We start from the raw sequence: 8,328 nt of genomic DNA, 5'->3' as shown, positions 1-8,328 counted from the left end.
GCAATCAAGCAAATTAGAAGAAGAAAATAGTCTCTGTTTTTAATAACTTCCACTATTTTAACATCTGTCATTGTGATTTTCAAATGCCCAGGACAGAAAGAAAGGACCTTTGACATGGGCTAGCGATTAGAAAACAGATTTGCAATGTGGCATCACTGGCAACAAACTAATATTCCCAGCTTGAAAATGACCCTGGTCATTCAGTTAGGTAATTTACCTCATAATCCAAATAGTAAGTAATGCTTGGCTAAATTCGATAAAAGTCAGAGGAAATCCTAGGGCATTTTGTCAAGAAGTGAATTCCAGAGAAAGGAAATAACTGTAACAATCAAAGCAATCTCGCTTACATGCCGGTCTGATTCCAGGAATTAAAACCAAAACAAAACCCAGGCTTTGTCAAGTTCCCATTGTACCTTTAGTACTGATAAGGACGGGGCTTGAAAGCTACTGTGTGTATGTGTTTGCTTTACTTGAATACGTTTTACCCTTTTCAGCTTTTATTGTCTCACATATACAAGGGTGTAAGTGTTTATATATAAAACTATATGGCAAGTTTGTTTCCATTTCTTAAAATGAGTATTACTGATATATAAAGGTCTCATGAGTCTCTCTTGTAATGCTCAGCACTACACGGTCATATAAGAGCTGATTACAATTTATTGTGATATCAGTGTAGGATATGTGAAAAGACAGCAACATCAAAGATTTTAAATTTGGACACACAGCTGCAATTATTTCACTTCATAGCTTTCATTGGTGCTAAGCATCAGCAGTTCCCATTGATGAAGTTCCACAAAAAGACGGGATGCCAAACAACTGAGAGCAGCAGTTCCTGACCTTGAGGCAGAAACACCACCACAGGTAAATGTACCCCAATAATGCCTTGGGAGAGTGGTATGTTCAGACTGGAATTGACAGCAACCAACACAGTCTAGCTCTTCCCGAAACAAAATACTGCTAGTTCTTCCCTGAAGTTTGCACCCTGTTGCTGTCCATGACATGAGCCTCACCTGCCAGAGAGGGAAGCGCTGCTTTCTGTGGTATATTAACCAACAGCCTTTACACTGTGATTTTTCCTTCAGAAAATGGTTAGATACCTCTCCTTTCTAGCATACCTGGGATGGAAGAGGAAGAAGACTCCCACCCTTTAAGCCCCCCATGGGTTAGAGTGTTCTTGTAGTATTTGGAATACCTCCTTTTAATTGCTGCTTTCCTAAGTAGCCCTGAACAGAAGAGTACATTATTAGGAAAATGCCTTAAATAGACAGTACTTCCACCTTTAGCAGATAGGCTGTTTGGCATATGTGGGACATTGGATGTGTTTTTTCAGTTCTCACTTTTAACATCTTCTTTTCATGAATGTTTAAGCAGTCAGAATGTGAGTGAGAGGGAGCAAATAATTCTTCAGCCTCATGATTACTACACCTATCTAAGAGGAAGATCTGTTCTAGTGCATGTTTATGTATTTCATATAAAACCCTAGGTCTGGATAATTTTTTTCCCCGTTTTATCCTACGCTGTAAAAATAAATTCAATTATTGGATCATAGCCTGAAACTCCATGCTTCTGGAGTTCCACAGTATTCTACTACTCTTAAAACACTGCTAAGTTACTCCCTTTCTTGAAATTCTCTTTCTCCACACCCTGTAGGCCTAAAATGCAGTGTTCAGGACAAACTCTGGAATTTTTTTTGGCATCCTAGAAGGAACAGGCATTCAGATGTTAACAGCTGAATCTTGGAGATTCCTGTTGTCATTTTAAGAGATTACCACACACAGGCTTTCTGCCCTGTCTTTATTGGAAGCTTCAATACCTGGTCCTGGTAGGAAATGTGGTCCCTCTCTACAGCTGCTATTCAGAGCCAAAAACATTGTCAGGGATTTGGGTTCAGGATAAACTGATACATCTAGCTCGGGTAAAGAAAGCCATACCTAGCATGTAGGCTTAGTTACAAGCTAGATACTGACCTAGAGAGCTCTGAAGGTATATTCAAAGAATGTACAGTGTGTAGAGATACCCTAACTCATTCTGATAAAATCAGCTGCAAACAGCTGAGGAGTCAGCATGTTTATTTCTGCCACCTGTGCTGAGGAACAGTATCCCTTCAGAAGTGTAGGGTAGACAGCAGGGATGGTCACTTGTAAAAGTACCAAAGTATAAGCCACAAGAGAGTCTACAGAATTGTGTCAGGCTGAAAAATAAATTGAAGCATGCCATGTCCTCTCATCTCTGAGGATTAAGAAGGTGGCAGGTGACTAATGCACCAGCAGGTATGGTGAACACGGTACTTTGCCTACTGCCTGATCTTCAGCCTTGTGTATAACATGTCCAAAAAGAAGAAATAACCTTTTACAGCATTTTACTGTCGGATATAAACAGACCCTGGAACATCCCTGCCTATGATCAGAAGTAGAATTTATATAGAGAACTGCAATACTGTTACTTGGTAATAATTTGAGTGCAGGCTTTGAGGCTTTGTGATTAAGATTTCCTGAAGTGGGAGACAATAAGACCAATGGTTAGAATTGCTGTAGTTCTAGCCCTTTATATCTAGATCATTACATTTGTCTACCTAAATCTTGATCATGTAGCTGTGAAGTTTTGCAGCAAGTATTACATTTCAATACACTGCAAAATAGGGCAAGAAATTTGTGATCTGTAGTTGCTGTTAGTAACTCTGTACTAACTTTGCTTCTGTGTCAGGCTTATCTGTGAAGAAATTAATCTTAAGGTTTTATTTCTTGTCATTAGACCTTTCTTGAAAACTTGCTGAAAATCAAAAGCATTGGAAGTGTGTGGAATCTTGTGCTTTTTTTAAAATCACTTTGCAGAAACATTGTAGGTTTAGCACAGTTTAGTATGGTTCAGAATGGCTTGATAGAAAATGCCAATTTTTATAGTGTTTGTTGAGCTTGCCATTAAGGTGTGCTTTAATTTTAAGGAATGTATGATTGTCCTAAAATATCTGAATTTTAAAGCAATCCTTTGAATACCACTTACCAATATCTAGTGTATCCATTGGGAGTGCTTCCAGTATTCTTTCCTGGATGCTAACAAGTCTTGGACCATATCTATGAAGGCTTACACTTACCAAAAAAACCCCAAACCAACTAACCAACCAAAATTATATTAATATAAAGGTTTATAGTATAATTAAGAAAACAAAATATTTTAATATAAAGAATAATAGCTTATACCTGAAATGCTTCTAAGCTGACTCCCAGTACTGCCTTCTGACTTTATGAGAAGGTAGTGTTTAAAACAAAGGCTTTGGAGTCAGAGGTTTAGCAAAGACAACCCAAAAATGCCTCCTTAAGTCTGTTTATGTCACCATGAAAACATGGTAAAATAAACAAATACATTTTGGTAGCGTGTGTAATCCCAGTAATGTAGTACCCATGTTGGAATTAATACATATTTAGTTCTATAATACATTAAATTATATGGGTCACATCTTGTGTCACTGTGTGTATATCCACTGTTCCCCTTCCCACACATGACTTACATAACTGCAGCATGTATTTGCATTAAACAGCTGTTTTATGAATATTTATGTATTTATGTCATCTTTTAATGCAGTTAAACAGTGGGAAATGAAGACTTCTGGCAATGTATTACCAGTCACAACTCTGCAGAGCTCCAACTAATACTTTGAAGAATAGCAGCAATCCTGGAACCAGATTTTCAAAACAGATGTGCATGAAAATCTGAAGGTAAATTTGATTTAGCATTTATTAATGTAGTTAAAAGACATATAAAAATAAAAGGAGCAGAGTGTGTCATTTTAAATAAACGTTATTAGACTTTACCTCTATTTAATAGTCAAAGCTTGTTTTACTAAAATAGGTAAGGGCATTTGTTTGTGTGTGAGTCTACAGCTTCTGTGCCAACATTAACAACTGTGAGTTTAGCTTGATAATAACCAGGCAAAGATTATAAAATCAGTAGTGCCAGCTGCCTGGCCTGTGTACAATCAGGCTTTCATGAAAAATCTGGGGACTGGATTTGACAGAACCAGAAAGCAGCTGTTCTCAACAGCACACTTCCGCTTAGAAAATACAGCTATCTGAGTGAGAATTAATGGTCCTTTTCACATTCGTGCACTTTCCACTGATCCTTGTGGCAGCTGTTGCTGTGCTTCCTCTAAACACTTCAACTGGAGTTGTACTAGAACTGCATACAGCAATTGGTGAAAGCCCTGAAATTTCAGGGAATTCGACTAGGTAAGTCATGTGTTGTTTTTGTGATCTTTGTCCTTTCAGTATCACACTTCCCAGAGCCATAGTGGGTTAGTTTGATACCCAGGCAGGATAATAATTTGGTCCCACACTCCAGCTGTCTATCTTAGAAGCAGCTGACTCTCTTAGACTTGGAGGAAGACTGTATGGAAAATTCTATAGGCCATAACTGGCCCCTATAGAAATAAAAATTAAAGTTTTGGGGTATCTTCCTTTTACTATGCAATGATAGTTTAATGACTGGATGTGTATTTGCAGCTCTACTACTTCCCTGCTGATGACTGTGAGAAGGTCACTTTATTACATGGTACTACAGTTTCTCCATATGTGATATAGGAATAATCAAGCTTATCTTCTCCATGGAACACCATGAGGTCTGCATGGGAAGCTGGAAGCTGAAATTATTTTAAGAGCATTGAGAAGAACATATTGAGGAACAAAGCTTGTACAGTTTTGACTTTAACTATCGCATCTTTTCTAGCTAGTCTGAACGGGCATGTGGCAGCTGTGTCAGTGACAGGGAGCCCAGCCCACATAGCTTTTAAGCACACATACTGTAGTGTAGACATAATCATTGAAATCAGTCAGTGTTACCCTGTCATTTTGTGCCAGGTGCCCAGCAAAGCCATTCTATCACTCCCCAGTCCTCAGCTGGACAGGGGAGAGAAAATATAATAAGGGGCTTGTGGGTCGAGATAAGGACAGGAGAGATCACTCACCAATTACCATCACAGGCAAAACAGACTCGACTTAGGGAAAATTAGCTCAATTTATTACCAATCAACCAGAGTAGGGTAATGAGAAATAAAACCAAATCTCAAAACACCTTTCCTCCACCCCTCCCTTCTTCCCGGGCACAGCTTCACTCCCAAATTCTTTACCTACCCTCCCCACCGGCACAGGGGGACGGGGAATGGGGTTTACAGTCAGTTCATCACATGTTATTTCTGCCGCTTCATCCTCCTCAGGGGCAGGACTCATCACACTCTTCCCCTGTCCCAGAGTGGGGTCCCTCCCACGGGAGACAGTCCTCCACGAACTTCTCCAATGTGGGTCCTTCCCACGGGCTGCAGTTCTTCACGAACTGCTCCAGCATGGGTCCTTTCCATGGTGTGCAGTCCTTCAGGAGCACACTGCTCCAGTGTGGGTCCCCAACAGGGTCACAAGTCCTGCCAGAAAATCTGCTCCAGTATGGGCTCCTCTCTCCACAGATCCGCAGGTCCTGCCAGGAGCCTGCTCCAGCACGGGCTTCCCACAGGGTCACAGCCTCCTTCAGGCACCCACCTGCTCCAGCCTGGGGTCCTCCGTGGGCTGCAGGTGGAGATCTGCTCCACCGTGGACCTCCCTGGGCTGCAGGGGGACAGCCTGCCTCACCGTGGTCTTCCCCAGGGGCTGCAGGGGAATCTCTGCTCCAGCACCTGGAGCATCTCCTCCCCCTCCTTCTTCACTGACCTGGGGGTCTGCAGGGTTGTTTCTCTTATATGTTCTCGCTCCTCTGTCTGGCTGCCATTTCTGTGTGTCCCAGCAACTTTTTTTCCTTCTTAAATCTGTTATCCCAGAGGTGCTACCACTAATCACTGATTGGCTCAGCCTTGGTCAGCGGCAGGTCCATCTTAGAGCCAGCTGGCATTGGCTCTGTCAAACACAGGGGAAGCTTCCAGCAGCTTCTTACAGAAGCCACCTCTGTAACCACCCCCCCCACACACACCCGCTACCAAAACTTTGCCACACAAAGCCAATAGAAAGAGCAAATTTTGTCTGTCTTTTGCAGAGGTGTTGGGGGAGTGCTGAATCCTGCCTTACTTGAACTTAGTTCTTCAGAGCTTTTACAGTAGACAGAGCTCAGTAAACTGAAGCTCCTAATTCAAATAAATCTTCAGGCTCCTGTAGTAAGAGCCAGCCTTAAGTACTAAATTCAACCTTCGACTATTCATTTTTGATTGTACTTTAAAGTATGCATTTATATTAAAGTCAGAGCATCCCAGAGAGAAATGCTTTGATCTAAACCGATTTTTGGAAGATTTGGGAAAACTGGAAGTGTTGTTGGAGCCCAGTAGATGTCAGTATCGCCACACAATAGACTACTGCAGCTCTGCTTGCTAGGCAGGTAGGATTGGGTGTCTTCAGAGTAATGGATGAATTGTCTTGGATCATGGAGATTGGCTATGTTGTATTTTTACGTAACTCTAGGAAATAGTTCCTGGAACACTGCTGCACCCATTTATTCTGATTGTACAATGTAGTTCCTACCATACAATTTGTATGCAGCAGAAATACTTTAGGGAATAAGAAGACACATCACAAGCAACAAAACGAAGTATTTCTGAATAAGTGGACATTCAGTGACCTAAAAACTATTCAAGGGAACTGATATCAGCAAATAATGCTTTGATTTCTGACTCTCTTCTCTGAAGGAGTCTCTCTCTAGAATGTGACAACTATTCTGGCCTTGATACGAACTGAAATTTTGGCATTTATTATTACTTGGGGAAATGGAATTTTAGATCTGAAAACACATCTAATAGTAAGATTCATTAAGAGATGGTTCATTAGAAGTACAGAAACCCACAAAAAATGGGAAACCTAGATAAAGAAAAAGCAGAACTTGTAGAAAGTCTAGAAATAGCAAAGGAAAGGTAGAGAAATTCCATTAAAATATTAAAAAGTTGGTGCTGTTAAAATGTAAAAGTTAAGGTAGAACAAAGGGCAAAATTTCATGTTGCAGATATAAAGACGGAGAAGAAAACTTCAGATGATTATTCAACATTTGCATAGATTTGTTGGTGTATGCAGGAAAACACAGAATCATAGAACAGCCCAGGCTGGAAGAGACCTTGAAAGATCATCTGGTCCAGCCTTTTGTGGAAAAGGGAGCCTGGATGAGATTACCTAGCACACCCTGTCCAGTTCCATCTTGAAAACCTCAGGTGATGGGGACTCTACCATGTCCCTGGGGAGGTTGTTCCAGTGATTGTTCTCGCTCTAAAAAATTTCTTTCTTGTATCAAGATGAAACCTTTCCTACTGCAGCTTGTACCTGTTGTCTTCTCCATGTGGCTCCTTGTCAAGAGAGAGCCTCCATCCTCTTTGTAGCCACCCTTTAAGTATTGGAATACTGTGATGAGGTCCCCCCTGAGCCTTCTTTTCTTCAAGCAGAAGAGATCTAACTCCTTCAGTCTTTCCTCATAGGGCAGGTTCTCCATTCCTCTGATCATCTTCATGACCCTCGTTTTGGACCCTCTCCAATCTGTCTGCATTTTTTTTTAATTGTGGAGACCAGAACTGGACACAGTACTCTAGGTGCAGCTTGACAAGTGCTAAGTAGAGCAGGGTGATCACATGTCTGTCTCTGCTGGTAATGCAGATACAGCCCAGGATCTGATTTGGCTTTGTTGCTGCAGTGGCGCACTGCTGATTCATGTTCAGCAAGAACTCCGCAGGACCCCCAGGTCCCTTTCAGCAAGGCAGCTCCCCAGGCACAGACCCCAGGCTGTACTGGGCTCTTAGGTTATGTCATCCCAGGTGCAGGACTTTGCACTTCTCTTTGTTAAATGTCATACCGTGCTTGCTAGCCCACTCTTCCAGCCTGTCCAGGTCTCTCTGTGAGAGGCCTCTGCCTTCTGACATATCCACCTTGCCACCCAGTTTAGTGTTATCAGCAAACTTGGTGAGGGTGCATGTTATATTATATTAATTATAAAAATTGTATATTGGTTCTGAAGTGTAATTCCCACTATCAGAAATTTCATTGATAGTATCAAGCTTGTTAATAAAAATACTCATGTTTGCTAGACATGGTATATTTACTGGGTAATGCTAGACTGTGAATGATAATTTGACTGTTGAATTTAACATTTTTTCATTATTATTGTATATTTCTCCCAGTTTTTGGAAGGCAGAGGTAAAAAGTACTTGGCCATGTAAGAAGCCTGAAGCATTCTGGTTTGAGCCAGTTGTTAATTTGCTAGTCAGCAACCTAAGAGTCACACAGATCACCCTTCTCCCTGTATCCCTCACACTTCTTCTTCATTAGCAGCTTTTAAATTACCTCTTATTATATAAAGGTTTATTCTAGCTCCAAATTTATAGCT

Source organism: Accipiter gentilis, chromosome 8, assembly GCF_929443795.1.
Source record: "Accipiter gentilis chromosome 8, bAccGen1.1, whole genome shotgun sequence".
Lineage (NCBI taxonomy): Eukaryota > Metazoa > Chordata > Aves > Accipitriformes > Accipitridae > Astur > Astur gentilis.
This window is presented reverse-complemented; position numbering follows the sequence as displayed.